This window comes from Saccostrea cucullata, unplaced genomic scaffold, assembly GCF_032062105.1.
Source record: "Saccostrea cucullata isolate Sc308-1 unplaced genomic scaffold, CSIRO_AGI_Scuc_v1 ctg16884, whole genome shotgun sequence".
Classification (NCBI taxonomy): Eukaryota; Metazoa; Mollusca; class Bivalvia; order Ostreida; family Ostreidae; genus Saccostrea; species Saccostrea cuccullata.
The window spans coordinates 13701-33939 of NW_026928536.1; the positions used below are offsets into that span (position 1 = coordinate 13701).

Genomic DNA, 20239 nt, shown 5'->3' on the forward strand with positions numbered 1-20239 from the left:
TTATGATTCTTTATAAAGCTTAGTTGTGTAGGTAATCTACACTTTAACTAATTTTCAGATTCTACAGAGATAAGAAATCTTAAATTTTGCCATTATCTTATTCACAATACATGTATTAGCATTACTTTAGTAAATAAAAAATAAACACATTGTAACTAAGATTTTTTCTTGCATCAAAATACATTGAATACTCTTTGACAGCCAGTAAATGTATGATTATATGAAAACAAATTACAGCAACAGCTCAGGTCAAAATATAAAGCCATGAAAATATACAAACTGCTGCAAACACAGAACATGTACAAGATAACATACCACGTGTTGTATTATACAAACCTGGAGAGGGTTTTGGGACTGAGACTGGGTCTCCATTTCCTCATGTACATGTGAGGATGTTTGTCTCTCACCAGAGGGATATACCCCTTCTGCTCTCCCCCCAGCTGGTGCCATATCACCCCGGGGATATACCCCTTCTGCTCTCCACCCAGCTGGAGCCACATCAGACGTACGTTGGACCACCTGTACATCATTTAGTGGCAGAGACTGTCGAGAAGAACGGGCTGTTTCCTGTTGTTGCATTCGGCGCTCAATGTCTCTTTCTAGCTGATCTCTCTGTGTCTGTACATGTTGCTGGCAACAAAGATAATTTTTTTTTTTAAATCTATTTTTCAGGTAAGGGTGAAATTGATAGAGCAAAGATCAAAACAACCTATACACTGAATTTTGAAACAAACAGAGAAGAGAAAAAGTGTTCCTACAGTTTAAAACACATCATAGTTTACAACTGCGCACTAGGATATTTCCCTATTTAGCCTTTACCTATAATCTCTACTTTGCACGAGGCTATTTCCCTATTTAGCCTTGACCTATAATCTCTGCTTTACTCGAGGGTAAATGCACGAGGCTATTTCCCTATTTAGTCTTGACCTATAATCTCTACCTTACAATAGCCTATTTCCCTATTTAGCCTTGACCTAGAATCTCTACTTAAGTACTTTGCTCCAGGCTATTTCCCTATTTAGTTTTGACCTATAATCTCTACCTTGGAATAGGCTATTCATCTCTCACTCACCTGGCTATTTACCAATCAGGCCATGACCTATAACCTCTGACTGACCTGGCTGTTTCCAGCTGCTGTTCTCGTTCTTGCATTTTCTCCTGGAGTCTTGCGAACATGGACATCTGTTCTCTCTCGAATTGTTCCCTCTGAAGCTGGAACTCCTCCTTCTGATGACGCATCATCTCCTGCTTTCTCAGCAGTTCCTCCTGTTGGGCTAAATATAGACAGAAATCATGCCATATTTAACCACAGAGGGAGACATATTCCCATAGATGGAGATTTTCAAGGGACATATTTTTCCATCGATTGAAAGTTCAAGAAAGAGCAAAACAGTCTTCTTATTCACTAAGTACTACTTTATAAATAAGCCCTTCTCTCTGTACTTCTCAGTACTTTGATATTATATATACACTGTATGTACGTGGCAATAAACAGTTTCTTGATTTTATGTCTCAAAACTACAGTGTTTATGAACCTAAAATAGCTTAATTTACAAAAGTTAATAGTTAATCACCTGGTAACAAGAGATATTTGTAAAACACTTATGCCCACCTCTCCTAACTAATTGGAATTTTCCTAAGTCCAAGAGGCATAACTCTCTCCCAATTTGCGTGATCGTACCCAAAACAGAACTTGACCTAGATATTTTTATGACAAATTTGTATACCAAATATCATTTTGTCCACCCTCTGCAGAGAACAGAAACTACAAATAATTGGAATTTTTCTAAGTCCAAGGGACATAACTCTGTCAAAAATGATCCGATCGTGACCATCTAGATATTCTTATGATAAATCTGTATACCAAATGTCATTTCAATACGTTCAAGGGTTGAGAAGAAAATGAACAGAAACTTGGTGGACCAACAGAGAGACAGCAGCAAAGCAATACTGTAGATCAATAAATTTTCGCGACACCTTATTTTCGTGAGAAAGTCATTGACTCTTGATTAGCGAGACAAAATTTTCACGAATTGTGGTTATTGCTCTATATATTCTAAAGGAATACTATTATATGTGAGAATTAAATTTTCGCGAGCACACTATCTCGCGTAATTGCGTGAAAATAAAGTTCTCACGAATAAAAGGTGATTTACAGTATGCCCTCCTTCTAATTTTAGCTGTCAAATTAGACATTTTAACACTTGGGTTGATACCTGCAATCTCTTTTTCCTTTTCTCTACGCCTCTTGTCTTCCATCGCCCGTTTCTTGGCTTTCCATCTTAAAGTCCGAATTTCCTCAAATGAAAATTCCTCAATTCCATAATAAACTTTATCCTTACAGTACATGGGAACAAAAACACCAGCTTCTGTTTCTGTCACATGCCGTAAGTTATGTAGGGGATCTGTGTGTTTTGGTGCTTTCCTTGCACTACAAATAATATACATACTCTAACTATGCGGCATTATCATATCATACAGAAGTAAATATAAGAACTAGATTTATATAAAGTACAAGTACAGTGGCTGGAACGTTATTGTTGACAAACCAATCGTGTAGAATCATTCGTGTATCGTGAGTGATCGTTCGTGTAACGTGCAAGATCGTTCGTGTATCAGACTCAATCGTGTGCGTTTTTAATCGTGCGAGATCGTGCGTTTAGAATCGTGTAAATTTCGTTTTGCAAGTTTTTATCGGAATGTTATTTGTAAAATAAGCATTTCCCTCGTTTGTTTTTCTAAATTTATTAATGAAAATCCAAATAAAATGAAAAAGCGCAATTTACATAATAGAACGCAGAGCGAACTAATTATCGTCCATAAACAAGCAATATAGTAAGTCGTACAATATTAAGTTCTCGTCAACAGGTCAAATAGCGCGATCAATATTGTGATAAACCGTACTTAGATCTTTAACTCCTTTTTGAAAAATCTGATTTTAATTATTATTTACTTCTTATTGTGGTCAAGATAATATTGAAATCAATTCATTGAAAATAAATAAATATATATATATTTTTTTACTCAATGCTTACATAACTAGTTAGTCGACAAATATACATGGACACGGAATGATTTTCGGGAGTTTTGATTATCTGTGTTTATCTCTTGAGCCTATTTGTTATTAATTAATTTTAAATTTCTGCAAATAAAAAAGTTGAATAATTGGGCAAGTTTATCAGACATTGAATCATTGAAAATATAAGGATAAAATTTGTAATTATAATTTAAGTCATTCCATGCTGCCATTTTTGTTCAATCGTATCCCCCTTTCTGCATATCATGATATCCAATTCAATCAAATTATACAATCCACATACATGTACATCGTCTAATAGAACGAACAAAATCCGTTTTTTTTTTTTTTTGATCGGAGAATTACCTTAGAAATAATTGTTTTTAATCTAAAATATTAAGTCTTGCATATATTTAGTTACAGATATATCATTTTCCGTTTTTTTCTTCAAAGTCTATGAAATAATATTGATAATTCTTTGAAATCTTAAATAAGTATTAAGACGTATTTCGTTTTGAAAATATTGACTCCTAAATATTTTGAACTATTTTGAGTGAAGAATCGTGCGTTTGCGTTAACAATCGTGTAAGATCGTGTAACGTGTAGAATCGTGAATGTGAAAGATCGTTCGTGTAACAGGTTTAATCGTGCGTTAATCGTGCGGAATCGTTCGTGAAACGTGATCGTTCGTGTAAGTTGTCAACAATAACGTTCCAGCCACTGTATCATATCAGAAGATTTTGTGTATTGTATGTATATGTATTTATGGAGAAAAGACTACTAGGAAAAGGGCACCTTTCTTGAATATGGAATAGGGCCTTTAAACAGTCAAAATCAGACATTCAACAACCCTTATAGGGTAATTAAGAATTTTTCATGTTTGAATTAATCTAAAATACATTAAACCCTCAATAAAGATATAAATTCAGGAAACAGAGAATGCAGTAATTCATAAGATGGCAAAATGTTATCATGGTTATAATACACTTAATAATCATTCTTTATTTTTGCATTAATTCATTCACACCTAAATGACAATATACAAATGCAACCAAAAAAATTGCAAAAGTATACAAAACTATACACCCATGAATTTTAACCCCTATATATCCAGTATTAAATACAAAATTTGATGAGATTGACAACCTTAAAACTTGATTTTCCATTCCGGAAGATTTCCTTGGTGTCCTGTAAAATACAAAATAACACCTGTCAGAGTAAAGTAAAGAAGTACTAAATCTATAGGACTAAAGCCTTAAAATGATGAATGTTGAACACAGTAAAAGTCTTACATCATTGGCTGATCTGAGTTCTCCTCCACGTGTATACTAAACGAAGGTTTCCCCACAACTGGTGGAACAACTCCTCCTCTCTGAGGGACCTACAATAAAGCACATCTCAACATGGAGTCATTTAATCAATTACTTCCTCAAAATCCAACATAATATTTGAAAATTTCAAGACTAAATCTGTCACAATCAGAGAATCCATCCAACAGTGCTTATGTATTTTTACCATTTTCATGATCTTAGTTAAAAATAGGGATGTGTGATTTTATCGGTATACCGGAAAATCGCGATTTTTTGTTGCGTGATACGTATCGTGATACGGAGACTTAAATACCGTTCTTTAGGTACATATTATAAAGTCCAGAAAGAATTCATTTATTTGTTCAATCTTTCAAATTACAATTACAGAAAATATAAAAAATGTTGTAAAAAGTGAAAAGAACGGCATTTTACTGTCCAAACATAATTGATTTTATATACATAAAAATTTCAAGAAAGTAAAATTTTGTTTTTCTAGCATATTTTTTAGAAAAATAATGACTTTTCATATAAAATCATTGTAAAAACTGCTTTTAAAAATATCATGATATTATCGTGATATTGTGGGAAAAAATCGTGATATATCGCGATACAAAATTTTTGGCGATACCCATCCCTAGTTATACAAGAGGCCCACGGGCCTTATAGGTCACCTGAGTATTGTGTAACAACTTTCAAACAATTAAATTTGATTCGTGTTTTAAACCAGAGACCATGAAATTCACAATTTTGAAAGAGGCACCATTGCTTATCATAATTATTAACTTAGCATGCCTACTCTATTTACTTAATACCCAGAGGTAGATCAGAGTAACAAAAAGAAAATGCACTTCCACTATATACCCAGTTGTGCACCTCATCCCAAAGGAACCACTGACCCAGGGGCCACATATTTCAAAATTTTGCAAATTTTTACAAAAAATGGTTGATTAATACCAAAGAGCAGATTTCAAAGCATTATTTTATTTTCAGACTATGTACCCCCCCCCCCCCCCCGACCCAGGGGGCAAAAAAAACCGCTTTGCTTTCTTCATCATAAATATATATACTTGGATCATTGGCATTAAACCAGAAGCAAAGGAAAATATTTTCAAAGAATTAATGTATTTTTACTATATAATCAATAGAGCCCCGCCCTAACACCAGAACCCCTAACCCTGGGGCCATAAAATTCACAATTTTGGAAGAGGCACTCTTGCTCATTATTGCCCTGTTCACACGGAGAGTTTAATTCACAGTAAATTAATGCGAAGTAAACTAATGCGAATTAAAATAATGCGAATTAAATTGCATTCACACGACAGCTAATTCGAAGTAAACTAATGCGAATTAAAATTTTACTTCTGCAGCACGGCGTCAGCACGGCTATTATGACGTCATTTGCAGATCACGTCACCTTATGCAGAAGCAGATCCATTTGACATAATGGCAAAGTGTCTGTATGCACATTTTGATGATTAACAAAATTTTCCTTAGTTTTTCACTCAAAAATAGCACAAGTACCTATGGCTGACCACCGACAAGTGGCATTTGACTAAATTTTGCCATTACGCATGCGTCAGAATTTAATTTGAATTAGCTTCGCTTAGCGTTCACACGGAGCTAATGTGGAGTAATTTAATGCGCAGTAAACTAAATCGAATTAAACTAACTCGCACTAAATTCTCCATGTGAACGCTAAGCAAAGCTAATTCGCAGTAAACTTACGTTTAATTCGAATTAAACTCTCCGTGTGAACAGGGCATATAACTATGTACTTAGTTAATAGTTTATTTAATACCCAGAAGCAGAGAAGAAAATTTTCAAAGAATAATGCATTTTCAATATATAATCAATCAAGCCCTGCCCTAACACCAGAACTCCTGACCCTGGGGCCATAAGGCAAAAAAAAAATTAATTTCTTGGTTCTCAAGCCCTCCCTCATCTCTTCCAAGGGTGCCTCATTGACCCTTTTTATTGCTAAATCAATAAAATATAAACACCAAATCACCTCCCTCATCATTTTTTGAGGTTTTGTACAATGTAAAAAGCTGCCTCATCATGTTTTGGGGGCAATAAAAAAGAAAAAAATATGCCTCCCTCCCTCATCATATTTCTTGAAAAAAGGCCTGAGAACCAAGTAGCATGGCCTAAAATTCACAATTTTAGAGGAGGCACTCTTGCTCATCATAACGATGTGCATAGTTAGTTTATTTAATACTCAGAAGCAGAGAAGAAGATTTTCAAAGAATAAATGCATTTTCACTATATAATCAATAGAGCCCCGCCCTAACACCAGAACCCCTGACCATGGGGCCATAAAATTCACAATTTTATAGGAGGCAGTCTTGCTCATCAAAACTATGTACTTAGTTAGTTTATTTAATACCCAGAAGCAGAGAAGAAGATTTTCAAAGAATTAATGCATTTTCACTATATAATCCATACAGCCCCTCCCTAAAACCAGAACCCCTGAACCTGGGGCCATAAAATTCACAAATCTGCAAGAAGCACTCTTGCTCATCATAACTATGTACTTAGTTAGTAGTTTATTTAATACCCAGAAGCAGAGAAGAAGATTTTCAAAGAATAATGCATTTTCACTATATAATCAATAGAGCCCTGCCCTAACACCAGAACTCCTGACCCTGGGGCCATAAAATTCACAATTTTAGAAGAGGCACTCTTGCTCATCATAACTATGTACTTATTAGTTTATTTAATACCCAGAAGCAGAGAAGAAGATTTTCAAAGAATTAATGCATTTTCACTATATAATCTATTGAGCCCCGCCCTAACACCAGAACCCCTGACCCTGGGGCCATAAAATTCACAAATCTGCAAGAACCACTCTTGTTCATCATAACTATATGTACTTAGTTAGTTTATTTAATATCCAGGAGCAGAAAAGATGATTTTCAAATAAATAATGCACTTTCACTATATACATGTACTCTATATAGCCCCACCCTAGCACTAGAATCCCTGACCCTGGGGCCATGAATTTCACAATTTTGGTAAAGGACTCAATGCTCATTACATTCATGCCAACAGTTTGCCTGCTTGATGTCCAGGAGTAAAGAAGATTTTTAAAGATTGCAATAATTTTAGTGGTTTTCAGTGTTTTCCCTAAGAACCGGCCGCCGGCCAAATTGACCGCTTCAATAGATAAAAATGCCGGTTAGAAATCTTAAAGTAAAAAAAAAAAAAAATCAAATTTGAACGATTTTGTCATCGATCATACACAACTCGACGAAGCACGACTTGATTAAATCAACTGTATCCCGATCCCGACTCTTTAGAGCTCGGAGCTCCTCGGGTGGCTTGTACCTCGCACACTTGTTTGAATGGAGCGTAGCGGAGTCAGCCGAGGATTGCCGATTGCATTTAATTTAATATGGCGGAAAACAGACAACTGAAACTCGAGGCGAAACTTGGAAGATTTAAATTAATGGGAAAGAAATTAAGAAAATTATCAGGTTAGTGAATGAGCAGTGAAAAACTTCTTCTCTGCTCCTTAGGGTGGGGGTGATTATATAGTGAAAATACATCCAGGTAAATAAACCAATATTTTAGATACATATTTATTCTAACAGTCTGTGACATTATGGCCAAAATTATATAATGTCAATGGTTCCTACTCTGATGATCTCTTCTGTTTACGCTATAGTTATACGCATGTTGATTTTTTTTTTTTTTACAAAGAAACTTATTTTTTTCATTATAATTAATAAATATTTATTTGGGCATTCTCTTACATTTTGCTATCAATAATTACTGATCGAACATGTCGAATATCTTGAGTGATGGGTTTAGCGTAATGGCGGTAATATTATATATTTTTTAAAGAAAAGTTTTCATTAATCCCAGATAGCATGACTATGTTGGGCAAACATTTGCTAAAGGTTGTATGGTTGGCGTTGGGGGAACAACGTTGGGCCAACGTTGGACCAATGATACCAAGTCAACCATCTCGACCATGACGGAATTCCTATGTTGGCCCAACGTTGGTCCAACGTAAGCAACTTCCATTCATTTCACTTTCCAAGGAAGGAAGGATCCTGGTCAGTGGTTCCTGTGGGTTGGCCCAACGTTGGACCAATGTTTATAATACACATTTAAAGAAAGTTTTTTTTACAAGTTGGTAGTAGTATGTTGGCCCAACGTTGGCCCGATGTTTGTAATACACCCTTAAAGAATGTGTCATATCAAGTTGGTAGTATTATGTTGGCCCAACGTTGGCCCGATGTTTCTAATACACCCTTAAATAAAATGTTTTATTAAGTTGGTACTATTATGTTGGCCCAATGTTGGCCTATTGTTTGTAACACAACCTTAAAGAACGTGTCCTATCAAGTTGGTAGTTGTATGTTGGCCCAACGTTGGCCCAATGTTTGTAATACACCCTTAAAGAAAGTGCCTTATCAAGTTGAAGTAGTATGTTGGACCAACGTTGGCCCGATGTTTCTAATACACCCTTAAAGAAAATGTCTTATCAAGTTGGTACTATTATGTTGGCCCAATGTTTGTAATACACCCTTAAAGAACGTGTCCAATCAAGTTGGTAGTAGTATGTTGGCCCAACGTTGGCACAATGTTTGTAATACACCCTTAAAGAAAGTGCCTTATCAAGTTGAAGTAGTATGTTGGACCAACGTTGGCCCGATGTTTCTAATACACCCTTAAAGAAAATGTCTTATCAAGTTGGTACTATTATGTTGGCCCAATGTTTGTAATACACCCTTAAAGAACGTGTCCTATCAAGTTGGTAGTAGTATGTTGGCCTAACGTTGGCACAAGTGTTATTTTGTTTAGGTGTTTCAAAGATGGAATATTTATATTGGGAAGCGTTGGCCCAAATATTATACTGCCAACTAATTGATGGTGTCAATTTTATAATTAACTGCTGAGCTTTACGTTGGGACAGCGTTGGCACATTCTAAAATAATCAAGAGGACTTTCTATGTCCATGCTTATCATTGGATAACTGCTTTTGAGATGATATTTTCAACATTTTAACTTTGCACATAAGTGATCACAGCACCAAAGAGTGTTTTATTCTATTTTTTGAATTGTGTTTATGCTTATTTATTTGTAATAACCCAGATAGCAGAGCATCGTTGGCCCAATCTTACACTATGGTTCTATTATCTATGTTGGGTTACCTTGATTGGGCTAACGATAGCCCAACATGGAATATTGATAGCTGGTTATGTATATGGGCTAATATTGGTCTAACTGTTGGCATTATATCATAAAACTATTATCATGAGAGAAAATATTTGTTTGGGGATTGGCATCAGGGTCCTACAATGGCCCAATATACCATGAATCTGACTGAGCATCATGGGTAGACAACAGTTTTCCGGGCTACTTGTAATATCCGCGCCATTTTTAATCTATACATGAGCGAGCGTAATGAGACTGATACCTTGCATATCTAGATCCACTTTGTAAGTATTTATAATATGTTTGTTTTCAGCTGAATTAACGTTTAGTTTTTAAACGATATATCATGTACAAATGTGTAAATCAAACTTTTGCAGAGGCCAGGAGCTGTTGGGTGAACACTGTACCCAGATAGCATGCTAACTTTGGCCAACGTTGGGCCAATGTCATCGGTTACATCGGGCCAATGTTGGCAAATGACATTGACCAAATTTCAAAGTTAGTATCGGCAAATGTTGGCAGTATGTCCTGGGCCAACATTTTTTATGTAGAGAGTTGAAATTTCACAAATCTTTTGGTTATCATAGATAAAAGAAAGATATCCAAAAGTATTTTTCTATTAAAACATAAAAGAATTTAAAATAAAAAATTCAATGCAATACAAGATGAATATAGAATGAAATAAGGACTCTATTAGATTAGTAGCCCATGGGCCAAAATGTATATATAAACATTTAATTGTTACAGTTTTCTGTATATTAAAAATTTTCAATCATCTCTACAATCAGAAATAAATGCTACAACTTGAATGTATGGTGAAAATACAGGTTTTGCTAAAATAAATGTAAAATTCTTAAGCAGCTTTATATTTTATCAAAACAAATAAATTATCATTTTTTGTGATGAATTTTTTTGAACTTTGAAGATTCTATACAAGAAAAATAATTGAAAGTATAAAATAAAAATGTGTTTTGATAAAGTTAAAACAATAAATAATTTGCCCCTTCAAATAGATTGAAATTTGTGTCCAGTAGAAAAATTTAAAATTATATACACTTAACGTTGAGTACATGATTTCAAACATTTTGAAAATGTTGAACTTGTTGAAGTTAAACAAAATTTATTCAGTACTAAACATAAATTGGGTTCTAAAATTTAAAATTTGTTCAGTGCCCACATGACCCCTGGGGTTTTAAATTTTATTTGCAACCCTGCAAAGGCACTCTGTGGGTGAAGTATGAGCCAGATTGGGCAAAAGAGAGAGAAGATATGCTCTGGGCAAGAGATGTTGGATGGACAGAAGGAATGATGGAGGGACAGACTGATTACTACAGGGCACCCATAGTGCAGGGCCCTAATAAAAAAAAATTACTTCACCTTTTTACTTGTGAAAAGTAACAAATGCATTTACCAAATACTACAATTTTAACGCTACTGGAGGTGTGCATTGAGAACATACCCAAAGTTTCAACTTGGATTCCCTTTTGAAGCCCCACCATGACCCCAGTAGTAATGATTTGAACAATTTAGAATGTGCACTACCCAAGGACAGTTTCAGATAAATTTCAGCTTTTCTTGCCCAGTTGATCAGAGAAGATGCCTTAGAACTTTTTTCCTATATATGTGACAAACCTGTGGATCTCCCTTTTCTGTGGCCCTGCCCTACAAACCTATGGGTCATGATTTCAACATTTTTTGTGTAATAAACAAAATGACAGAATTCATTTTATAATTAGCTTTTCTGGCTTTGGTTATTTGATAGATTTTTTATTGACCCCACCTGTAATTTACTGAACTTGCCCATAAATTTACATGGAAGGGGGCTTGGTCCTTCATTTCTAAAATTTAAACTCCCCTTTACCCAGGGATGTTTTGTACCAAGTTTGTTTAAAATTAGCCCAGCAGAGAAGTTAAAAATGTGAAAAGGTCAATAGGTCAGGAGCTAAGAAGGCCTAATATGCATGAAAATTTACGTGCGCTTTCAACTCAGGTGAGTTAAAAAGCAAACAGATGGACAGAAAAAGTCGGCTGCCGTTATGTCAAGACGTATGGCAGGACAAATAGAAAACATGAACACCATAATTTAAATCTATGTCTGACATTTTATAACAATCCTTCATATTAGGCATTCGAATAGAAAACAATGTGCAATTGTGAGATGCATGGAATTAATTTTTCCCAAAATATAAGTGTACTTACAAAGATATTTCTTCTGCTCCAAGTTGAAACATGATGTCAGATGAAGTAATTCCAAATATCACATTATTAATGTTCATGACACAAGGATCTGGCATAAAGTGCAGATTCTAAAGAAGGAAATGAACACTTAATTCATAACAACTTTTTATTATACAAAATAATCACTTTTAAAATTAGTCTTGAGGACAATAATCTGGTTTTTCCCCTCATTTAACTTGCTTTGAGGATGAATTAAAATCTGTTCTTTTACAGCTTGGAAATAAATTGATTATTTGCTATAAGTTTGGAAAAAATTCACCTTTCTATCAATGTGTCATATTTGGGGCATATATATCTGTATTAAGGGGCTTTTGGAAGACCATCATTGTTCATCAAACATTAATCCTTACTCTGTATATATTTGTTAATCCCAATTTAGAGGACAGAATGTTCCAACAAACAATGCACTTTCACTATATAATAGTCAATAGAACCCAAACCTAACACCAAACACTCCTGCCCAATGGGCTATAAAATTAAAAATTTTGGAAAAGGCATCCTTCATAATCATTCCAAGAAATGGGCCAATGCTCACTAGTAATGTCTCCACTCTGACATGAATACTCTTAGTTCAGTAATACAAGAGGCCCATGGGCCAATACCCTCACCTGAATACTGGCACTGCTGTTCTGCACCAAACTTTCCCCAGTGTATTACCTATTGTGCCCCATCCTGCCCCCGGAGTCATAATTTTAACAAATTAGAATTTACACTCTCCAGAATGCTTCCACGCAAGTTTCAGCTTTTCTGACCCATGATTCTTGAGAAGATTTTTAAAGATTTCTTTTCTAAATATTTCAATTTAAAACTAGAATTCCCTATTGTTGCCCTCCCTATCAAGAGATTTTTAACAATTTCAAATCTACACTACCCCATGAAGCTTCCACAGAGATTTCCAGTGGCCCAGTGGTTCTTGAGAAGTTCAAAATGTGAAAAGTTTACAGACTGACAGACAAATGGTCATCAGAAAAGCTCACCTAAGCTTTCAGCTCATTTCAAGCATCTGTGATGAGTAGTTGCTGAGAAAATTGTGATCAAAATTTGTAACAGATGGAAAGAGAGACAGACAGATACATAAGGGTAAAAAAGTATTACCCCTCTCCTTTGGAGCAGGGTTATAAAATTAGTATACCCCACTTCCCTTGCAAAAACTGGTTACAGATGGACAGTGAGCTGGATACCTTACCAATGTCTCTGACCAGTGCAGCTAGGCCTAACAGTTACTTTCTGTATTTTTAATGTTACAAATAAATTGTTGTTTAATATACAAACAATGTATAAAAAATTCTTTTAAAGTCTAACTGGTGAAAGAAGGGGGGCTGAGGATAGACATAGTCATGGTGAGCATCACGATAGGAGGGCAGGACAATCACCTGGCATCCAACACTGCAATGTCAAACAGTAAATCATGTACACAAACAATGTCTCTTTGATCATGAAAAAAAAATTAATTAATTAAAGTACTTTGAGAAGATGAAAGGTATTTTTTTATATACTGTTTTCTTTTCTTTTTTTTTTTTTTTTTAAATGTTTGAAACGTACATTAATGCTTCACTGCTAATTTCATCCAATTTTGCCTTGAAGATCTCCTCAAAAGAATTGGTGCAGGTCCCATTCTGAAGCAGACAGATTTTAATGTTTATTAGGTCTTAAAGAGCTGTATGCACTAATGCATTTTTTTTGCCTAGCTCCCACAAAAGTTTTTTGAAAATTTCTTTAAATGTGCTGAGTTGTATACATTGAATGAGAAATCAAAATTACTAAAAAATTTTATAGTTTCAAAGTTGGTTATTGCCAATTTTTGTTTCTATGACATCACAAAATATTCAGACTTTATTTTTCAGAAAGAGGAAAAACTGGATTAAACTAGTTTAATTTTCAATATAAAATTTATAGAGTGCAGGTCTGTTCCAGAACAATATTTACATATTTCATTAATATTATCATTCTACACATTATATCAAAATATTGAGCTGGAACAGACCTGCCCTCAGTGACTTTTACTCAAAATATCCACATAATATTAACCTTTTCCTGAATAAATCATGGAAATATCGAGTTGCATCATTTTCTGAAGTCATATATAACATGTAAGGTCATGGTTTTTGAAAATGTTCAGTGATTTTAAGTCTGCAGATATCTTGCCGTTTTTTTTTAACATAGTTATATATTTCTTTGTCAAAGTTTCATTTTGGGGGCAAATATTGGCCATTACCGCATGTAGTCTTTGAAGAGCAGTTTAATGTTTACTAAACATTAGGGATAGCAATCAATTACAGAATTCCTAATTGATAAAAACCTTACCTATCCCCGAGGGTCATAATTCAAACAAATTTGATTTTACATTTTCTGAGGATGTTCCATAAAAATATGTGAATTGTTTTGATAAAATATCTACCTCTATCAGCTCATTTTTAACATCAACAAAAGGACCCATCTGAAAAAGAAATGACTGAAATATATATCAACTAGATAATAACAAACACTTCAAGTCTATCAAATAATTTAAATAATGATGATTGTACTACAGTAAAACATTGATATCTCGAACACTGATATCTTGAATACCATGGATATGTTGAAGTGATTTGGAAATCCAAACCCCTCATTCTTTAAATAATCTACACTGGATATCTCATATCTTTGGATACCTCAATTATTTTCTTGTTCCAATTGAATTTGAGATAACTAGGTTTAACTGTAGATTAAAATTCTCCTCCAAAGGACTTGTATTTTTCTTAATTACTTGAATTTAAAAGTTAACATCCCTCTAAATCAAAGTTGACAAGTTTTGTCTTTTGCAGTAGATATACTTATTCTATTGAAACAACAGTAAGATGCACCTAGCACCACATCCACCAGGAAGTCTCATGCTGAATCTGAAAGCTACAATGACCTTGTGATCGAGTAAATTTGGGAGGATCCGAGGATACTGTCACTTAAAAACACAAATGTGTCACTGCTGTGTTTCAGTTGTCTCATGACACAAATGTAATTAGCACATCTACCGTGAAAGGTGTTAACTGCTTGGAAGTAACTCAGGTTATTATCCATGGATGGATTGGAAGAAATAATTACCGTTAATTATGAGCATTTGGGACCAGTATGGCCATTCAGAATACAGATAAACAGTATCCAGATTAAACAGAATTTTTTATAATGAATTTGTTAAAAAAAAGTGCATGGGACTAAAATTTATAGCCAGAATGGGCAAAAATCCAGAGTACACAGAGTCCGGATTAGACAAATCTAACTGTATCTTATAGCCCACAGCAAATTTTACGGGCATTTACACGTGGGCGAGTGGCTATCCACAAGCTTGGATTGTCGTTTGTACATTACCAGTATGGTAATATCTGGTTTATCACGTCTCATGACTTTTACTAGATCTGCCAGGGGCTCAAATGCCAAGTTGTCTGAAGTGGAAAAGGGTCCAGCAGCAATCAAGACAGTCATTCCGGAGCAATCTAAAACAAATGGACCAGCCACAATTAACACAGTCATTCCTGAGCAATCTAAAACAAAAGGACCAGCCACAATTAACAGTCATTCCTGAGCAATCTAAAACATATCTAATGGTTTTGGTTAACTTCTATTAAAGTTTTGTCAAAAAAAATTGACAGACAAAAAAAAAAAGAGGCCCATGGGCCACATCGCTCACCTGAGTAACTTTCAATTTAGTATCTACACTAAAAAGTGACAAATTAATTTTAAATGCACATTTGTTGTGGTTTTACATTAAGTTATTTTTTTTTATTAAATTGTGTCGAAACAATGTACATTTTGGTGTTCCTAGAGCATTGAAAATGCATATAATTCCTACTGTGTATAAAAACACGCGGTGACAAGGTTTCGCATGTGTTATAGAGATTTGACCGTGTGGATTTCATAAAGAAAATTACAATGAGTGTAAATATTTCTATGTAAAACTTGGATTCCCTATTGTGGCCCCGCCTACCCCCAGGGGTCACAATTTTAACAATTTTGAATCTACACTACCCCAGGATGCTTCAACATAAGTTTCAGCTCTTCTGGCCCAGAGGTTTTTGAGAAGAAGATTTTTAAATTTTTTTCCAATATATTTCTATGCAAAACTTTGATCCCTTGTTGTGGCCTGCCCTACCCCCGAGGGTCATGATCTGAATAATATACACTACCCAGGATGCTTCCACATAAGTTTCAGCTTTTCTGTACCAGTGGGTTCTTTGAGAAGAAGATTTTTAAAGTTTTTCCTATATATTTCTATGTAAAACTTTGATTCCCTATCGTGGCCCAACCCTACCCCTGGGGGTCATGATTTAAACAATTTAGAATCTACACTACCCCAGCATGCTTCCACATAAGTTCAGCTTTTCTGGCCCAGTGGTTCTTGAGAAGATTTTTTAATGACCCCACCCTATTGTTTGTCTTGCTTTTTATTATCTCCCCTTGTGAAGGAACTTGGCTCTTTATTTTTAAAATTTAAAATCCCCTTTTCCCAAGGATGTTTTGTACCAAGTTTGATTAAAACTGGCCCAGTCGTTCTTGAGAAGAAGTTGAAAATGTGAAAAGCTTACAGACAGAGGAACAGCTTGATGGACGACGACGGATGTGATCAGAAGAGCTCACTTGAACCTTCGGCTTAGGTGAGCTAAAACAGACTGTCCTCAATACAGAACTCTCCATTTCAGATCTTACCCACTTGTTCCTTCTCATCAGAGCAAGCTGGTAAGGGCTGCACAACACCCTACAAAAGAATTCAAATCAAATCTTTTAAATTAAATGTTTTAGTACATGTATAAAATTACCTGTGGTATTCATATTCAAAATACTTTAAAGTACAAGTTGTGAAAACAATCATCAGATTACTGATAATAATCTCCAAGATAATAATCTTACTACTGAGTGCTGTATAGCATACGTCCGTCTACACCAGTATTGACTGAATACACTGAATAGTGAATAAGTCCTGCCCTTAATATAGGGGTCTGCAGATATGGCGAGAATCAGAGCTAAAATGGCGGACACATTCCCTTTACGAATCATGTTCAGCTTTAATCAATGACTGGTTTTACAATTTTTAAACTTAACCACTGCAACACAAAACGTTGAAATAACCAACAATTTTTAAAGCTAAAAAAAAAAAATTAAATTGAAACATAAAGGATTATGTATTTTACTTCACAAATGTACCAAAATTTGCCCATAATTCTTGTAACCTTTTGAAGGAATTTAAAGAAAAACTTTTGACTGAGTAACCATGACAATATCATTCAACAAGAGGTCCATGGGCCACATCGCTCAGCTGAGCACTTTGGCTAGGAAAAAAGAAGAAATTAGTTTATTATTGAAAAGTTTAAACCCAAAAGTAGTCCCAACCATTTCTTAAAGGGGAGAGGGTATGAATTGAACAAACTTGAATCTACACTACCTGAGGATGCTTCCATATAAATATGATCAATCATGGCTTTGTTATTCTTGAAAAGATTTTTAAAGAATTTTCCTACTGTAAATCATGTTTTATTCGCGTGAACTTTATTTTCGCGTAATTACGTGAGTCTGTTTGCTCGCGAAAATTTTGTTCTCACGTATAATTGTATTATTAATGTTTATATACAACAGAAACCACAGCTCGCGAAAATTTTGTCTCGTTAATAAATACCTAACAGCTTAGTCGCGAAAATATAGTGATCTACAGTATATATTTCTATGTAAAACTTTGGTCAGCCATTGTGGCCCCGCCCTCCCCCAGGGGTCATTATTTGAACAAACTTGAATCTACACTAGCTGAGAATGCTTCTATATAAATATCCCAACCATATTAATATCAATCATGGCTTTGTTATTCTTGAGAAGATTTTTAAAGAACTTCCCTATATATTTCTATGTAAAACTTTGGTCAGCCATTGTGGCCCTGCCCTATCCCTGGGGGTCATGATTTGAAGAAACTTGAATCTACACTACCTGAGGATGCTTCCATATAAATATGATCAATCATGGCTTTGCTGTTCTTAAAAAGAAGATTTAAAAAAAAAATTTCCTATATATTGCTATGTAAAACTTTGGTTGGCCATTGTGGCCCCGCCCTAACCCCAGGGATCATGATTTCAACAAAATTGAATCTACACTACCTGAGATTGCTTTGATTTAATTAGCACAGCCCGGCTTTCTCTCCAGGTGCATGGCAGTCATAGTATAAACACAATTAACTACTCAAGTCATTAAATAGTAGGTGTCAGGACTAAAATACAATATGAATTTAATCATGGCGGCTGCTGATTTTAACCATGGCGCAGCTCATTTAACCATGGTGCACATAAATTTAACCAATAACACAGGGATTTTTTTACCCTTTAATTCCAGGGGCCGGGGCCGTCAAGATTGGGAAAAATAGTGATATTTGGTTGAAAATGGGGAAAATATCTTCATACAAATAACAAGAGGCCCAGGGGCCACAGTGCTCACCTGAGCACATCAGCTAGGAAAAAACACATCATATCAGAACTGAAAGTTAATTTAAGTTGAGGGGGGCTTTAATTTTAACCCCCAAGGGGATCATAATTTGAACGAACTAGAATCTACATTACCTGAGGATGATTCCATACAAATATTACTAATCCTGGCTTTGAAGTACTTGAAAAGAAGATTTAAAAAGGTTTCCCTATATATTTCTATGTAAAACTTTGTTCGGCCATTTTGGCCACACCCTTACCCCGGGGTCATGACTTGAACAAACTTGAATCTACACTACCTGAGAATAATTTCACATGAGTTTCATCTTTCCTGTTTCAATGGTTCTTGAGAAGATTTTTTAAGATTTTTCCTATATACATGTATTTCTATGTAAAACTTAGATCGGCCATTTTGGCCCCGCCCTACCCCCGAGGGTCATGATTTGAACAAACTTGAATCACACTACCTGAGGATAATTTCACATGAGTTTCATCTTTCCTGTTTCAATGTTTCTTGAGAAGAAGATTTTTTTAAAGATGTTTCCTATATATTCCTATGTAAAACTTTGATCGGCCATTTTGGCCCAGCCCTACCCCGGGGGGTCATGACTTGAACAAACTTGAATCTAAACTACTACCTGAGGATGATACCAGATGAGTTTCATCTTTTCTGGCCCAGTTGTTCTTGAGAAAAAGATTTTAAAAGATTTTCCTATATATTCCTATGTAAAACTTTGATCGGCCATTTTGACCCCGCCTTACCCCCGGGGGTCATGACTTGAACAAACTTGAATCAACACTTCCTGAGGATGATTCCACATGAGTTTCATCTTTCCAGGCCCAGTAGATTTTATAAGATTTTTCCTATATATTATATATAAAACTTTGACCGGCCATTTTGGGCCCGCCCTACCCCTGGGGGTCATGACTTAAACAAACTTGAATCTACACTACCTGAGGATGATTCCACATGAGTTTCATTTTTTCCTGGCCCAGTGGTTCTTGAGAAGAAGATTATGTAAAACTTTGATCGGCCATTGTGGCCCTACCCTACCCCCCCGGGTCATGATTTGAACAAACTTGAATCTACACTACCTGAGGATGATTCAACATGAGTTTCATTTTTCCTGGCCCAGTGGTAATTGAGAAGGATTTTTAAAGATATTTTATATATATTCCTATGTAAAACTTTGACTTCCCAATTTGGCCCACCCTACCCCTGGGGGTCATGACCTAAACAAACTTGAATCTACACTACCTAAGGATGATTCCACATGAATTTCATCTTTCCTGGCCCAGTGGTTCTTGAGGAGAAGATTTTTTAACAAGAGGCACATGGGCCACATCGCTCACCTGAGCACTAAGGGTAGGAAAAAGTAGAAAATGGCTTTTTATTAAAAAGTTTGAATCCAAAAGTAGTCCCATGAGTAATCATGGATTTGCTATTTTTTAGAAAATGATTTTTAAAGAATTTTCCTATATATATATATCTTTAAAAACTTTGGTCGGCCATTTTGGCCCCGCCCTACCCCCGGGGGTCATGATTTGAAGAAATTTGAATCTACACTACTCGAACATGCTTCCATATAAATATGATGAATTATGGCTTTCTCATTCTTGAGAAAAAATTTTTTAAAGAATTTTCCTATATACATGTATTTCTATGTAAAACTTTGGTCGGCCATTTTGGCCCCGCCCTACCCCCGGGGGTCATGATTTGAACAAACTTGAATCTACACTACCTGAGCATGCTTCCATATAAATATGATGACTTATGTCTTTGTTATTCTTGAGAAGAAGATTTTTAAAGAATTTTCCTATATATTTCTATGTAAAACTTTGGTCAGCCATTTTGGCACCGCCCTACCCCCGGGTGTCATGATTTGAACAAATTTGAATCTACACTACCTGAGCATGCTTCCATATAAATATGATGAATTATGGCTTTGTCATTCTTGAGAAGAAGATTTTTTAAAAAATTTTTCTATATATTTCTATGTGAAACCTGGTCGGCCATTTTGACCCTCCCTTCCCCCGGGGGTCAATTTTAAAAAAACTTGAATCTACACTACCTGAGC

The 20239-nt window shown here is 35.2% G+C and overlaps 1 pseudogene; it reads right to left on the bottom strand.

Annotated features, from left to right (window-relative positions):
* The window catches only part of LOC134277869 (mitotic checkpoint serine/threonine-protein kinase BUB1-like), a 30170-nt pseudogene extending 13694 nt beyond the window's left edge, over nucleotides 1–16476 (bottom strand).
* Nucleotides 16477–20239: the final 3763 nt, after the last annotated feature.